The following is a 25,765-nucleotide window of genomic DNA, read 5'->3' as shown; positions in this document are numbered from 1 at the left end:
CAAGCGCAAGCGTGGAAGTTATGTTTTTGCCTGCGTTCTGCTCTGCCTGTTTGTTTGTGGTCAAAATAACTCGAAAAGTTCTGAATGGATTTGGGTGACATTTTCAGGAAGTGTCGGAAATGGGATAAGGAGGATTACATTTTGGGGGTCATCCAGATCACCGACTGCGTCCAGGAATTTTTCAAAGATTCTTTAACATTGCGAGATAGGACCATTTCGCCTTTTGTGCCTATAACGCCACAAAAAATGGTCAGAGCACATGGGAAAAAATACAGGACAAGTTTCCAACAGGTTCTACAAAATATCAAAGACTGACCCAAAAAATGTAGGGTTATTATTTTGGTGTGAATCCTAATAGGGGGTCTGCGCTCTGAGTGCTTCTCTGGTTGTTATTTTTTCTGAAAAACCAGCACAGTTTTATTTGACTGCAAATATAATCCTCTTGTCTTCATTTTGTCATTTGTACAGTCAAACCTTTAATTAATTCTGTGAAATTTTGTTCCGTTTTCTTCTAAACGCAATGTAGGTGCCAAGTTAATTGAGTTGTATTGAAACAATAGGGAGATGTGCACAGTTTCATTATGTTTCATATTCATTATATTTCATATTCATGTGAGCTGGTCTGTCTGATGCAATTTATTTAAGGCAAAATGAGGTTTGAATCTTCAATGTGGAAAACAGGCCTTACTCAATTTGGATTGAGGAGCCCTGGTTCAGTGTGTGTGTGTTGAAGCATGGACACCTGCAGTTTATAGACAAGTGCAGCCTCGATTTGGTCTCTTTAAATTTGGTGGGTGTGGCAAATATTCAGCTGCACTCAATAGTCGGGAATGTATTAATTTAAGGTATATAAAGATATCAAAGTGGCCCCCGGCATCCTTCATTTTTTCTGTAAACGCCCCTCTGTGGAAAAAGTTAGGACACGCCTTCTTTCGATGTTCACCGAGCAATGTCTCGCAGGATTTGCCGACCTGATGTGATGTCAGACAAGCTGATGGTTGGAAATGACAAGGTTTGCTTTGCGTATGATCATTGAACATTTTGCTTTCCTCCAAGCTGTACCAATTTCGGAGTGTTCAATCATGGGAGGCTCCACTGTAAAGTGGTTTTGGCCAACAAAAAGCTGTTTGCCGTCACTTGATAATTATTAGGCAGAATCGATGAGTCTGGTCTGTCTGGAAAGCAGAAGAAGAACACCGTTGCAGGCAGTTAGCTGTGATTTCACCTGCAACATTACCAACAATCCTTTTCCTTTTGCACTCCCCCCGGCTTAGCCCACAACAACAAAAAAGTCCCCCATCAATATTCTCTGTTTAGCGGCTGTACTGAATAAATCCAGAGTAAAAGGTAGCAGCCTGCGACGCTCAATAAAACAACTTTTGCACTAAGAGCAACTCAGCTGGAGGTCTTCTTCACACAAAAAATCTAATCAGAAAGCAAACTGCAGCAAACATTCTCCAATTTGGACCAGAAAAGCAGCAAATCCAAGTGAAGGAAAAGCATTTTGTTTGTTGTCGTGAACCAGAAGGAGCAAAATGACAGCTTGTCACCGTCATCAAATGTCTTGGCGTGGTTGGAAACACACACACGGAGTGTCAGGATGACTTTTTGCCTGCCGCTTACTTTCACACATTCTATTATCAATCAAATGTCACAGTCACGATATCCTCACAGCACATTTAGTAGGAAATGAAGAATAAAAGTTATGTACGCTTCCGTAGAACAAATTACTTCTGAACTACTATATTAGATATGCGGTTAAAGGGCGCTATAAATCAAGTTGCTATGGTATGGCATGGCATGGTATGGTATGGTATGGTATGGCATGGTATGGCATGGTATGGTATGGTATGGTATGGTATGGTATGGTATGGCATGGCATGGCATGGCATGGCATGGCATGGCATGGCATGGCATGGCATGGCATGGCATGGCATGGTATGGTATGGCATGGCATGGCATGGCATGGCATGGCATGGCATGGCATGGTATGGTTTGGTATGGCATGGTATGGCATGGCATGGTGTGGTAAATTTGAATTTAAATTCATAGTTTATAATTTAAACATGATTTAAATTGATTCATTTAAGAAAAATGTAATTACAATTAGAAATTTCCAGAAAAAGGACTAACATAGCTCGTCATATGATGATGTTTTCTTTGGCTTTGTGGGTTTGTTTGTGCAAAACTTATTCCAAGCAATATATTTTAAAAAGCTGAAGAAGAAATGTCATTCAAAGCATGTAAACTTGGTAGTGTCAGAATACTTCTTTTTACATGGATGGATGGATGGATAGATGGATGGATAGATGGATGGATGAATGGATAGATGGATAGATGGATGGATAGATGGATGGATGGATGGATAGATGGATAGATGGATAGATGGATGGATAGATGGATGGATAGATGGATGGATGAATGGATAGATGGATAGATGGATGGATAGATGGATGGATAGATGGATGGATAGATGGATGGATGAATGGATAGATGGATAGATGGATGGATAGATGGATGGATGGATGGATAGATGGATAGATGGATAGATGGATAGATGGATGGATAGATGGATGGATGGATAGATGGATAGATGGATAGATGGATAGATACATCTGGCTAGGCTGCTCACTGAAGCTAGCCACCAGCTATCGATGACTGCTATGTGCATGGTCACTTATCAAATGTTAAAAATGCCTTGTCATTTGTAATCCAAAAATGTTTTTCCAGCCATTCAGCCATTTTTCAAAAGACACTTTAGACCAGGGGTTGGTCTCAAACTCAATTCCACTGGGGGCCAGTGGAGGTAGAGTCTGGGTGAGGCTGGGCCGCATCAAATATTGGGAGTAGGGCTGGGAGTCTCAGGGTACCTCACGATACGATACAGTTCACAATACATTCATGTGATAACACCACTGTTAGTTCAGTGATGGTTTTTATTCACCCCTGGAAGTATGGAAGTAACACTGAGCTTACCCGGATGTTGCAGGCTGCAGCTACACTACTCTTTGATGTCCAGTCGCGGGCCGCAAGATACGATTTGGTGGGCCGCAAATGGCCCACGGGCCTTGAGTTTGAGACTCCTGCTCTAGACCATTTTGACTGATGTTTCAAGACACACAGAATATTGTGTTCTATGGTTATATAAACATGGAACCTACCAAAAGAAAGATTACACTTTTCATCAAAAAAAAAAAAATTGCTTTTACCTTTTTGTGTTCTTTAGTAATCAGCAGTAGAACATAGGTACGTTTCAGGAAAATATCAGTTACCTACTAAAAAAGGGAGAAAAACATTTCCGGCCTAACTTTCACTTTGACAAAAATATTTTTTGCTTTCGTGTCAGCTCAGGTATCTAAACAACTATACCAACATAAACAACACAAAAAGTTGTTGTTGTTGTTTTGGTTTTTTTTACATCAAAAATACAATTTATTTACAAATATAACACCACCAACTATTTACAATTTCCACATTTGGAACTGAACTATAGGTGTGCATGTGTGTGTGTGTGTGTGTGCGCATGCGTTAAAATGTCCCTACAATGTGTAACCTTCTGCACGCTACACTCCTCCACGCTCTTCCACTTCCTCCTTCCCGTCATGTGTGATTTTTCCATCTGCATGCCGCGCTCTTGTCAAATGCACTTCTGCCAACTTGTAGCAGTTTTTATGGCTTAAATATGCTGTGAAAGTGAAATGCATTAGTGGAGAGTTGTGTCATCATCTCTTTTTGACTCGTGCAAAAAACCCGTAAAAGACGTATGAATACGTTGTTGGGATTGGGCGCTTGGGTTCATAAAAAGGTATAAATATGTCTTCGGTATTGAATGAGTTAAGATGGCGTATTATCACACCATCCTCATCATCAGAGAGTGTTTGACATACCGCTATTCACTTATTTTTACACTTGCATGACACTTAGGCATGTTCAAATGTAAAATGCTAGGAGGTTTTGACACAAGAAACGATTATTTCTCCTCATGTTTATATTGCTGCACAAAAAGGTCCCTTCATAATACGATTTTACGACCAAATGTGGCAAGATTTCCACCTGGCAATGGCTGATTCAACAGCATGACATCGCCTTCCTAACTTTGTTTTTGGTATGAGGAGTTCTAGCAGTAGCAGCCTATTAATCAGCCTGAGCCGCGGTGTTAATTCCCCCGCTGGTGTGTGTGGCGCAGCAGAGAAAACAAGTGCCAAGGGTTCAGGCAGGAGGGAAGGCACTGCTCGGAGAAATGTGATTAAAGGATATATAAAGTCTGGTCTTTTTAGTGAGTAATCACAGAGGCGGCATGACGTGTACGCATGTTTCTTATTATGTCTGTGCTACTAAAAGCACTTTGCCTCTTTCATCAATTCATTAAAAGGAGTTACACTTTAACAACAACATCATTACCGAGCTCTCCTTTGTGATGCTAACAGTAATAGTGTTTTCTTCTGCACTGCTTATATTCATTATGAGGGTTTAATAAGTTGTCTAATTCACTGGAAATCTACTTGTACATTGCACAGTTTGACTGAAGCCAGTTTCAGTGGCTCCAACGCTCCAAAAGTCGAGTTGAACCAACATTTCCCGAAAAAATGGACCTCAAAATCAGTTTACTTCAAACCAACATCACACATGACGTCACGTGAGCATTCAAAAGATAACTAAACGTGTTTTTCTATATTCTGGCTTTTTTGGACAACAGAAGGGTACCAGTGAGAGGTAAAGACGAAAAGTGTGATGATAACCACAGAACCGGAAATGCGACATGATGTTGGGCATGATGTGACATAGTGTAAATGTTGGGGCTGCTCGGTACAATATGACAACTATATCATCTGAAACATGTCACGAGGCACTCAGTTCACGAGACGAGACGATACACCAGATTGGGTCTTCGGTGTTGTGACGAGACGAGATTTTAATATTACATTCCAATGAAAAAAAATCACAATATATTGCAGTCTACTAATTTAATTTCTACTACGTTACACTCTTCTGCACTCTGTGTGTATGCTAGCGGCCCCGCCTCCACCCACCGAGACCGTATGACTGACAAAAGGGTTCACTCCGTTCATGCCGTTGTTCTGTGGAACAAACATGGCAAGGTGGTGAAAGCCATGCACAGAGTGAAACCGCTTCCTGCCTGTTTGGAGGCAGAAGATGAGGAAAACAGACACGCATGCACATGGCGATATATTGATTATCCACTTCATTTTCTTTTATTCATGATTGTCCCAGCCCTCCTGCCCACGAGACTGTTTTTGTTTTTGTTTTTTTTCTGCACGATACATCTTGAGACACCCCTAATAAATAAACATAATTGCATGTGCAAGATGTAACTCAGTCATGCAACATTTGGAAACTTGAGGAACAGGCTACTAAAAGGATGGCATTATATTGTAAATGACGTGCAAAAGATTGATCATTTGGAACAGTCCACCCGCATGAACAACATGATTGTGACTGGGCTTCACATTACACGCAGGTCTTATGCCAGGGAAAAAAATGATGAGAGCACCCTTGTTTCTTTGGTTTATTGACCCATTTTAATGGCTGGTACAACTAAAGGTGCATTCATTAGGACAAATATGACGATGATAACACAGATAGCTAGTAATAAGAGCTGATATCTAGCAACTTCCATGCTTTTCTTGACAATAGCCAAAATCACTTCCATCAATAGCTATAGCATACTGCCAAAAAATGAACTCTTATGAGCTATTTTTGTTGTCATAGTTATATTTGTCCAAACAAATGCACCTTTACTTGTATCAGGCATTAAAATGAACAAGAAACTGAAGAAATAAGGGTGGTTTGTTGTTTGCATTGTTTCCAAGACTGCAGGTACTCAGTACACACTCTTTTATATGAAGAAAACATCTTAGTCTCATATATAATATTAGGTCTTGTTTGTAATGATTTCATTTTATTTTTAAACGACAGCGAGGGCCAATGAAAACCCAGCTGTGGGACAGAAATGGCACCGGGGCCACACCTTGGACATCCCCCTCTTGAAGGCGTGTCAACCTCTGCAAAAAGCAAGGTGCACGAGGACGGTGTAAGAAGTCATTCTGCTGAGATGAATCATCCTCTCACTGGAGAATCAGTCCATTTGAGGTGATCCATTGGCACGCTTTGAGTCAATGACACAATAAACCTTCCAGAGACGCAGTTCTGCTAGCACAGCCGCATTGGGATAAGCAGAAAATGCACACAATTCCTCGCATGTCTGAGTCAACAAAGGAGGCAATCTCAACCAGCGTGTTCCCCGCAAGCTCCCAGCACTCCCAAACAGAAGGGCAAGTCAGGAAGCGAGAGGAAGAGGAAGAAAAACACACGCATGCTTCATCTTGAACATTGTTTTCTGCTCGGGACAAATTGATTCTCATTGAAAGTGTCTTTTCCCCGGAGTGTGGGGGTGCGCACCAAGCTAGTCCTGGTGCCTGCAAGCTCCCTGGAAGCAATCGCACAGGAACGCAGCCAGGTATGAAAGTACACGCATCGAGCCACGCAAAACAGCTTCACGGTTCAAATGCGAGCCCTGCAATGACAGCAGTGGTGGATTGACTGGAGATGCCCGTTACTGGCGTTCTTACCGATGTCCCACATAATGTCCTCCATTTCCGATACCGATATCGGCACCAGGTCTTCCCTCAAAGCAATGTCAGGTGACCTGGTGTTTGATGATCCTTCTTTTAGTGTCATGCCACGAATAAACACTGCAAAATGAGGCCAATGCTGAAATAAGCAACACGTAGGCCTGTCACGATAATCAATAAATCAATTAACGAAAACAAGCAGCATTTCGCTGGCCGTGATTACTGACATGTGCATGCGTCTTTGTTTTCCTCCTCTCTCTACCAAACAGGCTGGATGACAAGAGATTTCACTCTGTGCATCTGTCTCAACACTTGAACGTGTTGGTTCTATAGCGTAATGATCGGAGTGAATGTTCTCCATTGGATTTACAGCAGATGAGGGGAACACGCAGGATGGTCCAAAAGAGTGAGCTTATTCCTCTTTGTGAAGTGCAGCGTTGTCCTGTTGAAAAAGCCAATCATTACCACACAGACCAGGGCCTGCAGTCATGAGAGATGCCTCCTGCAACATCTCCACATAGCCGGCTGCCGTTTGACACCCCTGCACAACCTGAAGCCCCATTGTTCCATTGAAGGATCATGATGGTGGGAAACATCTCAGGTGGGATCTCCTTGTCATGCCAGTAATGTTGGAAGCCATCAGGACCGTCAAGGGAGAATCAAACTTTCTTCCACCTTTCAATGTCCCATGTTTGGTGCTCTCCTGCTAATTCCACACCTTGAAGGAGACCAGGCCTTTGAAGATGTTGTTTCTTCTCTGGCAGGTGGAGTCTGCACTCGGCAACAGTACCAACCTTCATTTGGGCCGAGGATGGTCCCGTGTCTTGACGGACAGCCAATGTGATCTCCGGCTCATTTTTTTGGGTCTACCACTTGACTTGTTTGTTCCATGAGCCTCAGGATGTTTTTGGAATGACTGTCTTACTGCGTCCAAGCTCAGCAGCAATGGTGCCCAGCGAGAGAGAAGCCTTGCTTATGCAGCTCAGCAATCCCACCGCCTTCAAAGAGAGAAAGCTTTTTTGCCTTTGGCATCAAGAGATGATGACAGTGTGAATACCTGACACTACATCACCTTCAATCCACATTTTTAACAACATTTTGCCTTTTAAAGGCTGAGCTCTTCAACGTTTGGTGAGCAGCCTATTTCACTTCGAGGCTTCTTTGCAATAAATTGTTCGCATTTCTTCTTTTTGCATTTTGAAGCTCTACTGGAACCTCCTTAAGATCCAACAGTGCAAACATTCTTGACATTTTTCAACTGGTCTTTACCTTTTGATGAGGAGTGTATAAAAATGGAAAGCTGATGGAGTGAGGTTCCCTCAGGTAGCAAAGTTAGCGTCTTGATTCTCAATTTTTTTTTCTTTTAAGTAGCTTGGAGCTTCTGGCGTCTAACTTAAAGTATTTCTCCTTCAGAATGTAACTTTACATTTCCAGATGTCTTTATTTCTGGACTATTTCTTGTAAATGTGTGAAATGACGAATGGGTGAAAGCTGCGAGTAAGCAAGCTCGTTCTTTTATTCTGAAGTGGACGCAACCAAGTGTCCTTGAGAGAGCGGCGGCATTCACTGCCTCCAAAGACACATTTTCTACATTTCTCATTTCTTTTCTATGAGTTCAGAAGCTAAGGACAACGAGGACCGGCTACGGTGAGTGGGCAGCTGCTGCTTCCCACTCAGGTTAAAAGTATTTTATGCTGGCAGCAGGATTTAAACAAACCTCTGCAGTGGGAACCATGCACACCCCCACCCTGCAGTTTTGCAGGCCTCATTGTCGAGTTCATTCCAACTGCTCTAATACGTACTTGTGACACAACGTGAACGATACGGAGTGTTAGCGCAAACAGGTGCTAACGATTGTTGTTTCTGCAGCTTCCTTTTGTCCTCAGGCTGCGGTTGAGGCCCACTCAAGCCAGGAGAAAGATTGAATTTGGCTTTGTGCAAATGGAAATGCCAGCGGGACTTCTGAGTCAGGAAGTGTCAAGAGACATTCATCGTTTTTGCACTGACAGCTTGTGTGATAATTGGAGGTCGAGGGCCACTCAGTGAGTCAGTAAGGAAGAAGGAAGGGAAAGAAAGGCAGATCGAAAAAAAGCCCCCCCCCCAAAAAAAAAAAAAAAAAAAAAACATCGGCAAGAGACTGCAGTGAGTAAAGGCTGAGAAGAGGTCACATAAAACAAGTAACCAAGAGCACAAGTCGAGAGTAGAGGAAAATAACATCTGCTTTTTCACAATAAACAGTCGTTGCTCCCAGTATTTCGGGATTGTTCCTTCGCTTTATCGCAGTTTTACAGAAATTAATTATTGAATAAATGATGGCAGCTTGGTGGTAGACTATGATAGTCCGGACATACAGTATGTACAGTAAATACAAGTCATATGTAGTACTGTGGTCACTAGGTGGCAGTAATGACACAAAACATTGAGACATTAGCTTACATGACATTACCTTAACACTGCATGAAGCCATGAAGTCAGCCATGGCATGTCCCACGTCATAGACTGAATAATAGTTCTCCTCCCATTTAATGTGGAAGTGGTGCGTTCTTGGCTTCTTCAGTTTACAAGAAATAAATTTGAGGCGAACTGGTTAGCTCACTAGCTTGTTATCTCACTATCTTCCTAGCTTGTTAGCTCTTTAGCTAGCAGCCGTCTTGAGTCCCTGCAGCATAAGAGTGACTATAGGGGTGTTATTTCATGTCTACAGGGCTCCAATAATGTTAAATGTCGTATTTAGAAAGTCATAAGCAGGTTTTCTATGCTTTAATTATGAAAATATTCATTTCTTAATATTGAATCCTATAACGTAGTCGGGTCTGGAACCAATAAGATGCTGTAAACGAGGGATGACTGTAATGGTTTTTTGGACTACAAAATAAAGGAGAGTGCAGCTTTGAGCCAATGCTTTGTTTTCGCTACGGTCTAACAAACATGTTTTATATATTACTCTCTTAAAGTTTGTAAGCATTTATAAAATCAAAATAGCAAAATATATACAGTATGTGCTAGGGGTGTCTTATAGTTGACTAGTTCACGGGTCCCCAACCACCAGGAAACTTTCAGTGGAGAATTAAAAAAAAACAAAAACGTTTTCAATCAACTTTTATCTTTAAAAAGAAATCAAATTAGCAAATAACTACATTGAATGTTATGTAAATGTATCAGTTATGCCCCATTCGTTTAGTCAAAAAACAATATGCAGTTAGAAATCCCAGTAGTTTTGTCATTTTTGCATATTTATATTGTTTGTTGCGAGCAGAGAGCTTTCCTCGACAGTCCTTGAATGCACCATCTTACTTTGTCCCACACTGCACAGATAGATAGATAGATAGATAGAGATAGTAGTCTATCTATCTATCTATCTATCTATCATCAAACACACACACATATAAAATGTATATTTTTTGGCCAAATTCACAATATACTTCGCCTTTTACACATTTATGTCACTCAAATCAGCCAAGCTAGCCACGTAGCATATGACAGCCTGGCTAGCTAATATAATACTGAAAGGCAGCCTTTTCATTCATCAAAATCACCATATACACACATTTAAGATGAAAACAAGAAACCACGAAATGTATATGTGATTTAAGTGTCCACATGGGAAAAAGAGCCCGATTTGATGCTAGATGTTAACGGTCTATCGCTAGCGCTAGCTCCAGAAATCTTGTGCTACAGTGTCACGTCAACCACGTTAGCATGTTAGCAAATGACAACAGGAGTGTCTGTTTGCCACATTGCGTAGGCTAAAGCATGATTTAGCAAAGGGTCACGGTTAATACAGCGAAGGTCAACATTTCAGTTGAGGGGGAATGTTGATGTTTAATGAAATTGCATGGTTGTAGTCCACACCTGCTGCTGAGCGCTATACTTCACTGCTGTGTGACACTTCTGCATGACAAATGATCCTGGGTGTAAAAAGGCTTTTAGTGCGGAAACGCCAGACTGCTGCAATTCCATGCATGTCGTGCAAAAGGCACAGAATCAAAACAAAAACACCTATAAATCCTCCAGCTATCATCTATAGGTAAAAAAGGATGAAAGAGGAATGCTATCAGGACCTCCAGAAAGTGCAGAAGTCACAATGAAGAAACGTCTCTTTGGAACAGGAACAGGAAATACTCAAAAAGGCACACTCTAACCTTGTTAAAATGCCTTTCTTTTTTATGGCATTTCTTAAAGGGACTTATTCAGCTCCAACGCATTTCAGCCATCAGGGGGACAAACAAATGTCAAAGTATACCATGTGGCTTTAAATCAGGTCTTCACCAATAGGGCTTCTCCACCTGCAAGAGGGTGTGTCATCGTGGAAAGCACACCTAAGTGGCCATAACACCACCAGATGGCTGTGTTAACCCCAAACACACACAAAAAAGAAGACATCAGTCTATAAAAATACAGTGAAATCAATGTCCTCATTATTTCGTGGCTTGAAGTTCATAAATGCAAAAGGTCTCACATTGTTTCAAGTCTTTGATCCTGTTTCCTTTTGTCTGGTATATGTTCTATTCCACATGCTCTTAGACTGGATTACTATGATGGAAATCCACAAAGCGTCTGGCCGTTGGGTAGTTGGTGTTTCCTGTGCAAATAGTGAATGACTGTCTTTCTCAGCTGTATGTCAGCATTCATAGCAAAATATGCCTGTGAACAATCTCATTCATGCAGGTCATTGTATCCTCAGGGCATCCAGTTGACCGCAACCGGACTGGTTCAGGTGGTCTTAGAAGTGGGAATGTCCCGATCCACATTTTTGGCTTCCGATCCGATTCGATTTTTTTGCATGTCGTCAGTGGGGATTGTAAAATGGTCTTTCCATTAAAGCAGGAAAAAAGAACAAGGTGAAAACATACTCATCCAGTCACGCACACACAGCTGCACTAGCTAAACTAAGCGGACCCCGCTAGCTTCCGTTCACGCTCCGTAACAGAAGAGTCTCCAAGGTTTCTCGCCGCCGTTTCGGCATGTTTAGTAGTGTTTGTAAGGTCCCTGTTATCAACCAGCGGTTAGAGCGGTACTTCCCTTGCGAGCTCCCTTGACCATGACGCAGCAGTTCGGGCACAGTGAGAGGGATCTACCGCTGTAGCTCCGAGCCCAACATCAGACGTCCAACGTGAAAGTAACTTCACCACGGTACACCACGGACATGTCTGCATGGTGGTGTTGCGTTTGTTCTTCTTGCAACCAGCTTTGAGGCGCATTACCACACCTACCATGTTGGAGTGTGGCTCCAACACTCCAGAGTTACTAACGTGATACGGCAACCGTATCGGGCCGATATTGTGGCGGAAGCCGATATTATCCGATCTTCACAAATACAGCGGCTCGGCTGCCGATCCCAATCCTGAAGATGGGATCGGGACACCCCTACTTAGAAAACGTTTCGCCTCTCATCCGAGCAGGCTTCATCAGTTCATGCTCAAAGACTCGGTGGGACACCCCCCTCGTTGTGATGGGCACCCCCTTAAACATGCTACTTGCTATTTGCTAATAATGTTGACATAAAGTGGTGCGACAGCACATACTTTTGGGGTGTGAAGCCTTCAGGCGACTCACATGGGCTAAAAAAGGGACCACATTTGGAGAAAAGGGGGGGGGCAGTCATTCAGAAAGCCCCGAGGCTAACCAAGCCCCCACTGATGGCTGTAATGAAAATGTTCCCTCGCACTTTCCCCCTTTTAGCTTTCTCCAGTCCTCCCTCGCAGGCAGCCCGAGGGATGGTGCTGTTTTGTTTTGACTCATTCCTTTTGTGACCAAAGGCGGCCCAAGAAGTTCAGAGAGTTTATTAGCACCCGGACCACCGCTGGCACAACAAGCGCAGGGGGCTTCACATTTGAAACTCGGTGGAGTAGAAATCCATAGGAACTCATTTTGAGGTCTTTCTGAAAGATCGATGACAATGATGTCACATTCACATGAGTCACGACCTCCTGAGTGTCTTCTTTGACTCAGAGGAACACGCATGAGATTAGTCATGTTGAAGGGGATCCATGTACAATTCAATCATCACATCTTTATTTCCTTCCACTCAAAAGGTCAAGGACTGATATCAGTGTTGCAAACACGGGTCAGGATCTTCCACGACTCAGAGAAACTAGCAGATGTCACGTGTGACCCATGGAAAACTCTGTTCAAGTAGTTTCATAGACAGCAAGCCATCATGTATGGCAGTTAATTGGTTCCAGACTGTGATCAGTGAATTTCCCCAAAGTAGGATTTCTCATTTATAAATGGAATATTTTGGTAGTTAGAGCATAAAAAAACCTGTTTACCGCCTTCTAAATATACTTTAACATTATTGGAGGCCTCCAGACATGAAATAACACCCCTATAGTCACATTTACACTCCTATTACCCAATATAGTAGACGTAATAAGAGAAAATAAGTGATATAAGACATACAAAACATGTTTACCAACTTCCAAATACACTTTTTAACATTATTAGAGCCCTCTAGACATGAAATAACACCCCTATAGTCACATTTACACTATACTATTAGCCAATATAGTAGACATAATAAGAGCAAATGAAACATATAAGACATAAAACCCATGCTCATTTGTGGGGTGGACAGATGTGTGGAGTCCAGGAAGTCACATCGGGGATTCAGAGTTGAGCCCAAGTGATTTTGATTATTATTATTATTGTGTTATTATATTGTGCCTGTTGCGAGACCATTTAAACCTGCAATAAAAGCTTGTTGTTCTGGCGATGGAGTCTGGTGCTTGTCTCCTGGAGGGTGGCCAACAGGCACTCATTCTGACCACTGAAAATGCCCGAACGCCTCGCCGATCTCCAGGCAGCAACCCGCAGGCTCCAGCCAGGAGCCCAGTCCCCAAAACCCGGCCAGAGATACCAGCGCACGTACACCCGCTCACTTCGCATCGCGGGAAAAAAGGCTGAGTGAGCAGCGTGCAGAGGTGTTGAGCGAGAGGAAGACATGGGAGTGACAGAGTGCAGTGATGTGCCTGCGTGCACGACAGTACTCAACCACCATCGCTCACCCACGACACTGAGCCAACACACCCAGATGTAGTTTGCTCATAGAGTCCACGCCACAAGCCCCACCCCGACTAAGATGCACAAAAGTAGGGATGGCCGGCCGCGGCTTGTGGCGCATTCGTCATTCGTCACAGGTTCACAGCCGAGACCGGGGATCCTGGGCTCAGAAAGGTTGGTGACCACTGGACTAGATTTCATGCATGAGATTACTGATGAGAAGTGGACTTTTCCAACACAGTTAAGAGCTGAGGTGGATTCATGTACAGATATAACATTATTAAATCTGTATTTTCCTCATCCCTTATCCACCCCCCATCACCCTCTTGCTAATTCTACGATGCCCGCTCTCCTCTTATCTCTTTTTGACAGCGTTACATTGTGTCGGCCATGACAGATAAGAGGATAAAGGACATAAGGGAGATAAGAGTGTAATAAAGGTAAGGGTGAAACTACTTTACACCAAAGCTTTTTTACCAAAGGCCTCATTTTTACCTGTCTGTTTTACATTTATGCTGCCATGTTGCATCCATCCATCCATTAATTTTCTTCTGCTTATGCGGGTCCAGGTCAGCATTGTCAGTAGGGAAGTCCAGACTTCCCGGTCTCCGGTCACCTCTTCCAGTTCCACCGGGAGGACACCGAGGCGTTCCCAGGCCAGCAGCGATACATAACCCCTGCACCGGAACACCTCACCAGTAGGCATCGAGATGCCCGAGTCACCTCAACCTCTCCATGTGAGAACTCGTTTTGACAGCCGTTGTTTTTACCTCTCGTAGGTCGCCGTTCGTGTCGTGTGCACGAAGCGGCGAAAAAAACACGCAAAGTGGGCAAAATTATTCATCATTACTAGTCGGATTTTACTTACTTTTATCTGTCATATTATATGTCGTTGACATTTATCCGAACCAAATAAATTCTAGCGTGTTCGTTGATAAATTGCTCCGTATTTAACCCGGAAGCGATCGGCGTGTCCCTCATGGGAGGTCAAAGATGGCCTTATAATTTTAGGTCTTTAGCATGATAATTCAAGAACCAATCACTCAGTGCATTTCACTGAATCCTGGCTCATGTTGCCACAGTGCTGCAATGATTAGCTTATATTGTGGAGTTGATAGGTCAAAGTTGATGTCATTACAGTCTTAAGAACGGCTGATGGGATTTGTAGTCTTTGTAGTGATACAACAATGGCATGGTAAGGACTGAAGGTCCATTTTTCTTTGCCATATTTTCAGAGCTTTAACTCAAGATCTAGATTTGTCACTTGTTTTTATTTACTTTATGATACTCTCTCAAATAGAAGTTACTTTTCTAACAAAAGTCAAATCTATGCAGAGATAACAGCAGAAAGTCAACACCAAGTTATGTGCTTTACATTTAAGAAGAGTGAACTTGGGTTGCTATGGGAAATGGAAGATGTCTCCAGCTCTTGTATGTTGGGTGTGTGTTTTGCAATGTTTGAAGTTTGTGTTGATAACATTACCAAGGTCTATCCACCAGTTTGACATTTTACCCAAAATGTAACACCTTGATCTGAGCCATGCACATGTACCTGTATAAGTTTTGAACAATACTAGGCCACATTCAACCATGAAACAGTAATTTAAAAAAACAAACACAATAGAGTGATGGGAACCGTGATGTAGCGAGGGACAACTGCACTTTCAAGAAAAGTACAATGAAAAAATGTATGACAATATATTGCAATTTACTAATTTAATGTCTAGTAGTTACACTCTTCTGCACTCTTCTGTGGATGCTAGCGGCCCCGCCTCCACCCACCGAGACAAAGAGACAAAAGGGCTCACCAGTTCGGAGGCGAGAGACGAGAAAAACAGACACGCATGCACATGGCAATATATTGATTATCCAGTACATTTTCATTTATTGTGTGATTAATTAATTTATTTATTATTGTCTCTGGCCTGGTGCCATCAAGACGTTTTTTCTGAACGAGAAATCCACACTCGTTTTAATCCCACAAGATCTTGTGACGTCCCCAGTAATAATGCGTTGCAGCATAATAGGCGATTCATTTCATTTCATTGTAAACAACTTTGGTGAAAAAAAGTACAGTGGAGCTTTGAAGTTATTTTTTTGTTTTGTCTTTCAAATTTAAAATTGAACAATTGTTATAAAAATAAATACATAGGAGTAAATAGAATACATCTGTTCCAGTGTCATGTCTTAACAAGTCTTAACAAGTCTTAACTGAAACAGGCAATATGTCAAGTCATGTTGACATTCTTTCATAGTCATGCACGTCGTGTACCACTGTCATTGGCCTCATGCCTGTAAACTTTCATGTTTAAGTGTAAAAAGAAGTGTCCTAATGCTTCCTGTATTTGCTTCTTTTAGGGAAAATCCCAAAGAAAAAGCAAAAGACCGCTGGCTGATGTCTACTGTGAGCTCATGCACCACAGCGGCTTTGTGCAACTTGACAGGTATGTTTTTCCCTCCACTGTTGGTTGCACGGTGCTTCCCAGGCAGTGCGCCTGTGCTGTGACTGTGTTGGAGTTTTGTGACTACTGCGGGAAAACGACTTCAACCTCAATTTGAAATATTTAAAGATGGGATTATACGTATTTCCAAACAAAAACAGCACACTGCAGGTTGACAGATGTTTTAATCTCTCTCTATTCACGGCATGAGCACACAAACATGACATGGAGGTCCCTTAATAGCCTGACTTTCAGGTCATTATACAGCTGAGCTGAACTGTCCTACAGTTTATAAAGCAAGACTTGCTCCATCCATGATTATCTTTTCATTCAAATGCAGTCAGTGCATACAAGAGGATTATTAAAAGAGCAGTGCTACGGTTTTCCTGCACTGCTATTCTGATAGAATTCCCCTGACAAGATAAGAGGAGCTTAATGAAGAGATGAATGAAGTAAAGCCACCGGTGTCGCTCGTCAGGCTTCACGCCTTGGAACAAAAGATGACTCATCTATATGGTAAATCAACAAAAGGCACCTTTTGATTAAGAGCCACCGAACCAAAGCACTCAAGCAGCCTGAGCTGCAATTTCACTCAATGACACGCAGCGTAAAAAAGGTAAAACGTGAATAACTTAAATGGCTCTCGGTGGAGCGCAGAACGGCAGCATGTTAGCCACGCAGTCAGTCGAGACCTGGGGTTGGGCATCTACAGTATGTGTGGAGTTTGCATGTTCTCCCTGTGTGTGGCTTTTCTCCAGGTACTCTGATTTCTTCTCACATCAATTGCAATTACTTGGGTTCAGGTTCATTGGTTATCCCCGCCCATGCTGTCACATGAACAACTGATTAGACTAGAAAAAAATAAGTTTGTTTCTACCTTTTTCTGTTCTTTAGGAATCAGCATTAGAACATTGGTAAGTTTCGGGAAAATATCAGCTCTCAACAAAAAAAGGGACAAAAACAAGTTTTTGTGAAAAGACACATTTCAAGCATGACTTTCAATTTTGACGCAAATGTTTTGCTTGTGCGACAGCTCAAATATCTAAACAACTGCACCACAACATAAACAATACAAAAAGGGTTGTTTTACATCAAAATAACAATTTATTTGCAAATGTAACTCCATGAACTGTTTACAATTATCACATTTGGAACAAACTGTGTGTGCGCGTTTGCATGTGCATGCGTGTGTGTGCATGCGTTAAAGTTTCCCTACAATGGCGTAACCTAAATGACCATGTGATCAACAAAAGCTACGTGTTCCTTTCCCCTTTCTCATTCACTCCAAATCGCACTCCATTTTCAACGCCTGCTCCCAGTTTATAGCTCGTCCTCTTTGCACTGTAGGTCAATAAACACGCTGGCTATAACTAGAGCATTTATGGTGAAACATTTCCTGTGTCGTATTTCCAAATTTAGGGCAAAATTCAAGTTATTCAAGAGACACTTGAGGTTTCTTTGGTACCACCAGAAAAGCCAAGCACAGCAACGCTGACTGAGCATTTGGCACCAAGCTGATTTCATTTCAGCACCACATTGAGCTTTTATGATCAACTCATAGTTCACCTCACTGGATAGAACACTCAGCCTTGTGGGTCTCCAGTGCCGCCATCTTGCCACAGCGTTACGGCCTGCTGGCAGACTTTTGAGCCCGCTTGCGGGTGTTATTACTACCCCTAAAATACAAGACCTGGGTGTGCAAGCGTGTGCTTTTTGAGATATGAGCCATCCTTTGCAAATCCATCTCACACACTACTCAAAAGGCCTGCGGTGTGTGCTGGTTATTTGAAAAAGGGATGGCAGAGCTGGTGAGGCTGGGGGTAACAAAGAGTTGGGCAAAGTTTGCAGAAAAACGAAGAACGTGACGGGAGGATAAAGAATTCAATTTTTAGCTTCTATTCTGCCGTCTTATTCAATATAGGTCCAGTTTCTTACAACCAGTAAAGTTTTTTTTTGGGGGGGAGGAGTATATCAGTTGGGAGGTTAGGGTTAGGAGGTTAAGGTTGGGAGGTACAGGTTAGAATTAGGAGGTTAGGATTAGGGTTAGGAGGTTAGACTTAGAAGGTTAGGGTTAGGTTTTGTAGGTGCGGTTAGAATTTGGAAGTTAGGGTTAGGAGATCAGGGTTTGGTTTGGCAGGTACGGGTTAGAATTAGGAGGATAGGATTAGGGGGGTAAGGGTTAGGATGTTAGGATTAGGGTTCGGCAACGACTGGTGGATCGCCTCATAAAGCGACACGTCACAATGACCAGGTGACGCTTCTGAGGAAGAATGTAGGTTTGACAATCAAAACTGTATATTTTATATTATATATATTATTATATATATATATATATATATATATATATATATATATATATATATATATATATATATATATATAGATAGATAGAAATATAGATATAGATATATAGATATATAGATATATATATATATAAATGAAACTGTATATATCAACTGTATATTTCTTTCCTTAAATATGCATGTGTAGCTGTGGTTATCTAGGAGGTACATTACAGTACACTGTAGCTTGACAGCAATGTCCCAGTCAAAAATGAGTCAAACTCCGAGGGCAAGCAGGTCACTGACTATCGAGGGAATGGTCAGGAATGATGTGTGCCCCCCTTAAATATTTACCAAGCAGACCCTGGACAAGCAATTTTATGATGGCAAGAGATTTGCTCAAGACTGAGAGCATCAGCACATGTCAGCATGAATCATCTAAGGGACATGAATAAAACATAGTAAAGCAATGCCTTCAAACTCTCCAAAGTCCCACCCTGTCCCATTCACTATGTCTACAGGATGTGCCGCTCAGGTCCACCTGAGAGCTCTTGAGTGTTTGACTCGAGTAATAACGCACCAAGGACACGTCCTGCATGCATATCCACACGTCACTCCTTTGCCAACGTTAAGAAAAGCAGGAGGAAATACCTGATTGGAGTTTGGCTGATGACACCACATCTCCCGTTCACTCAGACGTATGCACCTATGGATGAAAAACATGGACGCGTTAGAAGCATTAGCCTTGTAAATGAAATTAGGGGTCTCCCGATACTCTTTCACTTCCAATTCACTGCCGATATTGCAGCCTTGAATACAGTATTGGTCAATGCTGATATCACTCCGATATCAGCACAAATTACACATACTTTTATGACTTATTTTGTCGTGAGGAATGTTAAAAAGTCTAGGTCAATTGATATTACTCAGACAACAATATTCAGCTACGGTAGTATGAGAAAAACAGACCCATTTACTTCTTGTGGGGTATCGTTTTACCCACAATGCAGAGGCGGCACTTATCAGGTGCCTGATTTTTGGTGTGCTCGATGTTTTTTTTTTCCCCTCATCGCAGAGCGTTTGGTACAACTAGCATGCAAAGCGTCCACCTCAGAAAGTGAATGTTTGTTTAGAAGTGAGCTCAGGGGAAGTTACGACAGGCCGTTAACGTCACAGGCAGGAGACAAATGAAGCGCTTGATTTGCTCACCTGCACAGTACGGATAATCTTTTTTTTATTTTTTATTATTGATTAGCTGAGCTATTTTTAATGTTATTGGATTTAGCGGTATGACATCACAATTCACTCATTATGGTTGGTGCACCCCTAATTTACATTTATACAAAGAAAAATACAATAAAAAGTAAATGAATACTTGTCAAATATTCTAGCTCACATTCCATTAGTGTGAACTTCTTTTTACACTTGTGTTTTGTTTTCTTCTTCATGTTTTAATAAATGGGATGCATGCAAAACGACTAATTGTGCCCTCTCCCTTTGTCATCGCACTTTTTAAGTATTTTTCTCAACAGTGGTTAACATATTTTTACACTTTTACTGGCAATACAGATTGAGCGGAAAATAAATGAAGAATGAACTGAAAAAAAGGGAATACAATCTGAGCTTGGCAAATGTCCCAGAATGCAACGGTTGGACATTTCGCTCTGCTGTATAATGTTGACATCTTTTATTACCTGCAAAATTCCTCTAAGCCACCTAAACATCTATTTCCATCTGTGGCTCCCTTCTTTTGCAGCACATGGGGGCTTTTTGCACGCACCCCAGCAGTAATGCTTCCTCTCTCTCCCCTTCTGGTGTGTTTGTGCGTGAGAGTGAGAGTGACAGAAGTGCTGGTTAAGGCAAATCACTGCACGCAACTCAACAATGTGCGGTAATCCCTCCAAAAAATTGGGAGATTATTTTTTTCCTCCAAACCAAACCAAACAGGCAGGAAGTCACAGAAGCAATTCGCAGTCATTGTGGACATAAATGGGTCATAATGGCATGCGGTACTATTTACAGCGCTCATCGACCGGCCCACAAGCACTACAAAAGTTTTGCCAATGAAGTGTTTCGTGAAAGATTTGTGTGGGACACAAAAAGGACCACCGGGCAGCAGGGTTTTCCACATCAAAGAGATAAATTAGGTGGACCGTTGAGAGTACTGTGAACCATGCAGTATCTTGTACAGTAGCTCACAAAAGTCAGCACACATCAAGCATTTTATACCATCTTCTCACTAGAACTGCACTTACAGTTTATGAATTCCGACATGTACAACATGACATTCTGAAGCAGACCATGAGAGCAGAACACCAACCATGAACAAAGGGTGCAAACAAGTCATCAAATGTCTGGACGACGTCCATAAACGCCGACAAAAAATAATAATTGAGCTCTTAAGCATTTCTGCATGACAGTGACACGCACACACATGCTAATGCACACCTGAAGACCCATAAAGATACACAAGTAATCAACCCACCACCGCACTACCACCACCATATTTTACTATTGGTATGATGTTCTTTTCGCCAGACGTAACACTTTTTCACACCATTGTGTACTGTAAGATTCACTTTTGCATATTACAGCAGCTACAGTATGGTGCAACTATGGTGCAACTATGGTAAATGTTAATAAATGAAGTATTTTTGTAGTTAGATCATAGAAAACCTGTTTATGACCTTCTAAATATGTTTTTTTAACATTATTAGAGACCTGTAGACATTAAATTTAAACAAGTTAAAAAAAAAAAAAAGAAATCAACCCACCAACAAACAAATCCTCATTCCCAGTATAACTGCAATATTTGGTCCTGGCTTTCGTCACTAAAAAGGAGCTGATAAAAGGTGAAAGATTTTCAAAAAAATAATGGCTGACGATGATTCTTGACTGTCACGTCCTGGTGAGACAATCAGAGAGATCTAATGACCTTGCCCGTTCTCAGCGTGATGCATTACCACAATTATACATCACAATCTCAACCCACCTCAAGATTATCTCCGCAGCATGCAGGCTCTGGCAATTATCACACGCTTCTCTCGATGACCCGCTGAGAGCCAATCTAGTCGCGTGGATGCTAACCTCGTCAGAGTAATCAAACAAATGAATGCTTGCCAGAAATTGCAGAGACCCGTGGAGAATAAGGTGTTTCTAAGTGACCCCCGCCGGATTGTGCTAAAAACATCTCTGCAAGCATTATTAGGGATTTCCAGATTTCGACAAATAAATGTCGATTAATTATTGTGAATGTAGAAAACAAACCAGAACTACTCTAACGCGCGGCTTGACCTCATAATCATGCAGTGTTTCTATTAGCATGGCTGAATATGATAAGCTGATCGTGTATCCAGATGGGGGGAAAGCACATTATCATCTATTCAGATAGAATTCTGTGTTTGTGGAAAGAGCTTGCAATATTTTCAATTGTTTTGCATTTCCTTTATTGCTTGACAGTCGACTGCTATGAGTGATGAATAATCAAGAGAACTGACGGAAGACAGGAGGGGAAATGAGTCATACTCTTCTTCCAGGATGCTCTGTTGATGGGAGTCTAGCGATGATAAAGGTTTCATTGTCTGGGCCGTACTGACGACACCATCATCCACGCCCACTGTGGTCCTCAGGACCCAAGACTCCACGGTGTGCTGCACTGCGCTGGATTTTTCCCTGTGAGCTTAAAAGGGAGCGGAGCCCTCTCTCATTGTTTTGCACTTCAAAAGGAAGCCAGAGACGGGAGAGGAGAGTCAGCGGAGGAGAGACGTGGAAATATTTAAACACGGGGTGAGGAAGTGAGCATAAAACTAGAGAAAAAGGGGGACGCAGCACAGGCACTGTGGCACTTTCACAGTCAGGATTCAAGGCCCGCTATGGACCGAAAAGCAAAAATAAGACCTGTTCTGGATGGGATTAGTTGATACCTGATGCCGTCTTTTCTCTCTGTTGTCACAAGATCTGCCTTTGAATCTGTATTGAGATTATTATAAATTATTAGAAAATGATGGTGGTGTCAGAAGTGGGATGTTACGGTGTGAGACAATCAGTGGCATGCGCAGTTTGACGAACCCTTGGGACAGGTGTGATGCATCTACCACGTCAAAGCTTGGCTCATAGGGCCATAGTGTAAAAATTCCACAAGACCAGGGTTTGAATCTGGATTGAGAGTAGAAGTCGTGGGATGGATCTGTCATACCCAGTTTGAAGACTCCTTAGGACAGGTAAGGCCTTTGTGAGCCACTTCCATGCCACAACCTGGCTCAGAGTAGAGATATTTCAATCCAATAGACTGAGTTTCAAAACAGAATTGAGGCTTTAAAATCTGAGATTTTTGGATAATTGGTGTTAGAATTGGGATGCTTAGCTCTGAGGCTTTCAATGACATGCCCAAGGACCTTTAGGCCAGGTAATGTCTGTGCATCCAACCACCATGATATATGATATGATACATGATATGATAAATTTTCAATTCAATGTACCAAGGTTTGCCTTGAAATGCAAAAGCATTGCTGAGGAAGTGGTGCCTGGCAGACCAAGCTGCATGTGAATGCGGGGAACCTGACCAGACTGCAGACCACATTATCACCACCTGCCCCTTCTACAAACCACCATCATAGGCCGACCTCTTCGATTTGGTACCAGAAACGAGGACGTGGATGAACGGTACTGAGCTGGATATTTGATGATGACACATGAAAGAAGAAGACGACCAAGGTTTGAATCAGAATTGAGGGAACAAAACCTGAGATTTTTTGATAATTGGTGTCAGAAGTGGGATGGTTAGCCCTGACGCACTCAGTGACATACCCAGTTTGAAGGACCCTTAGGACAGGTAATGCCTGTGTCATCCAGCTAACATGTCAAAGCTTGGGCTCAGAGTAGTGATCGTTCCATCTTTCAGTAGACCCAGGTTCACATTTGGATTGAGGGTACAAGTCCTGTGACTTTTGGACAATTTGTTGTCCAAAGAGGGATGGTTATCTATGAGGCCTGTCAGTGGCTTGCCCAGTTTGAAGGACCCTTGGGGCAGGTAACATTTGGTTCTATGGTGTCATGATCAGTGCAGTGATTTTTAAATCAAGTATACTCCGTTTAAAGTAACAGGTACAGTGCTTTAGATTTACGGACAAAAATGGTGTCAGAAGGTGAATGGATGGCCGTGACAAGATGTAATAGATTTGAAAAAGTTGTTTCTTCGGTTTTGTTAAGACTTAAAGTGCCAAAGTTCCCAAGTATTCTGACAAACAAGGAAGTAAATTATTTCCATCCATGACTGCTGTATTTGTCCTTTCTGCTAGCCCTATCCCAGCTCATTCTCCTCCACTCAAAAGTAAATAAGATCAAAAACAAACAGGATATTAAAATTGCAACATTGTGTTCTGTACTTCTGTTTGCAAAGTATAAAGCACCAGGGGGAGATAAAAATGGTAAATGGGGTGCATTTATCTGGCACCATACGACAATAACAGCACTCAAGGCACTTGAAAATGTCCACTGCAAATGCACAATGATGGCGGAGGCTGCCATGCGAGGTAGCTACAATTAGCAAGGAGCAGCAGAGAATATAAAACTAAGCAACTGACTGGATGCCGGTTATTAATAATTACATGTTTCACTTTACAAACATATAATATCCAATCAATCATGAATTGAATATATTCTTCCCAGCCAATCTCATTTTCTCTTATTATGCCTACTATATTGGGTAATAGTAGGCCTGTCACGATAACATAATTAGCTGGACAATAACTGTACTAAAAATTATTGCTCATAAACAATGTTATGGTCAACATTATTTTGACCATTTTTTCATGAACGTAATGATAATATATGGCATAAAAATGCCAGTACTCCATATCAAAGCTTTAATTTCTCAGGAGAATTTAACATTGGAATTGGAATATCAAGAGCTTTTACCCGTAAATACTCTGAGGTTGACATCGTGTGTCAATGCAGACGTCAGCTCATTTGCATATACACTTCTGTACGGAATATGCAGTTTACTCATATAATGTTTTGTGGGAGTTTGGTCAAAGTACATGTTTTGGATACAGCAAAATGCATTGAGGTGTTATACAGTGTTCCCTCGTTACATCGCGGTTCACCTTGCGCAGATTCGCTCTTTCGTTGATTTTTTTTACATGCAATTTTGCACATTTTTTTTAACAGTATATGAACACGCATTGTGTTCTGCGTCCTTGTGGTGTATTAGAGCGATCTATCGGTGCTCTGTTGCATGTGTCTTTTATTGTATTGACTACTGCTATCAGTAGAGGGTGTATGCTCATGTCAGAGTTGAAGACGCGTTCAGACGTGTCCAGTTTGTCTCAGTAAATATAGAGCCACAACAGTCCTATTTGGCTAAGGGAGAACCCGCCCATTGTGTTCTGCATTCTGATTAACTGTAAACCACTGTCAATCAATCTCCTTTGTGCAGGACTGCCTGTTTTCTGTTGTATGATCGGTAGCTGCTAGCGATCATACATGTTGAATGAAGGCAGAAAGTTACGCGACTATAGACAACGAAATGAATCTTTTGTTCATGGAGGACGACGAGGACGAATATGTTTTAACAAAGATACAAAAATGTGGAATGAAGAAACTGATCAAGTACTTCAGGACTGCTTTGGCTGCACAAACTGGGATGTGTTTAAAACTGCAGCGGGGAGGGAAGATTGTACTGTTGATTTGGATGAATATGCTTCTGCTGTTACTGGCTACATTAGCACATGCATAGAGACTGTTACCACCACCAAGTATTACAGAAAATACCCTAACCAAAAACAGTGGATGAACTGTGGTGTAAGGGCTAAGCTACGTGCTCGTTCGACTGCATTTGTCATGGGCACCACTGAGGACTACAAAAAGGCCAGATATGTCCTGAGGAGGTCCATACGAGAGGCCAAAAGACAGTACAGACAGAAGCTGGAGGGCTACTATTCCACCTCAGACCCTCGGCGCATGTGGGCGGGGCTCCAGCACATCACAGACTATCAACAGCGGAGTAGCGTAGCCACGTCCAGCCATACCACACTTCCTGATGAGCTGAATGAGTTCTATGCCCGCTTTGACACCCAAACTCCTGATGAGCAGAGAGGGTGGCTGGACTTGGGGAGCACACAGGACTCACCTCTCATGGTGACATCAGCTGATGTGCGCAGGGTTCTGAACAAAACAAACCCACGAAAAGCAGCAGGCACAGACAACATCTCAGGCCGTGCACTTCGGGTTTGCTCATCAGAGCTAGCTGATGTGCTTGCTGACATATTTAACCTGTCGCTTGCACAAGCATCTGTACCGACCTGCTTTAAGTCCACCACCATAGTGCCCGTACCCAAGAAGAGCAACGTGACCTGCTTGAATGACTATCGCCCTATAGCACTCACTCCTATTGTAATGAAGTGCTTTGAAAGAATAGTCATGACCCACATCAAAAAGAGCATCCCGG

At 42.2% G+C, this 25,765-nt stretch overlaps 1 protein-coding gene across 18 annotated transcripts in view; it reads right to left on the bottom strand.

Annotated features, from left to right (window-relative positions):
* LOC129193597 (protocadherin-15-like) overlaps positions 1 to 25,765 on the bottom strand; it is a 346,331-nt gene that overhangs the window by 286,002 nt on the left and 34,564 nt on the right. For 16 of the 18 annotated variants that reach the window (XM_054797865.1, XM_054797864.1, XM_054797866.1 and 13 more), the window contains exon 2: positions 18,970 to 19,024. The exons of the other annotated variants lie outside the window; for them this stretch is intronic. The gene's annotated coding sequence lies outside the window, so the exon portion shown is untranslated. The remainder of the gene's footprint in view (positions 1 to 18,969; positions 19,025 to 25,765) is intronic. 18 annotated transcript variants of the gene reach the window in all.

Source organism: Dunckerocampus dactyliophorus, chromosome 14 (genome assembly GCF_027744805.1).
Source record: "Dunckerocampus dactyliophorus isolate RoL2022-P2 chromosome 14, RoL_Ddac_1.1, whole genome shotgun sequence".
Classification (NCBI taxonomy): domain Eukaryota; kingdom Metazoa; phylum Chordata; class Actinopteri; order Syngnathiformes; family Syngnathidae; genus Dunckerocampus; species Dunckerocampus dactyliophorus.
This window is presented reverse-complemented; position numbering and strand designations above follow the sequence as displayed.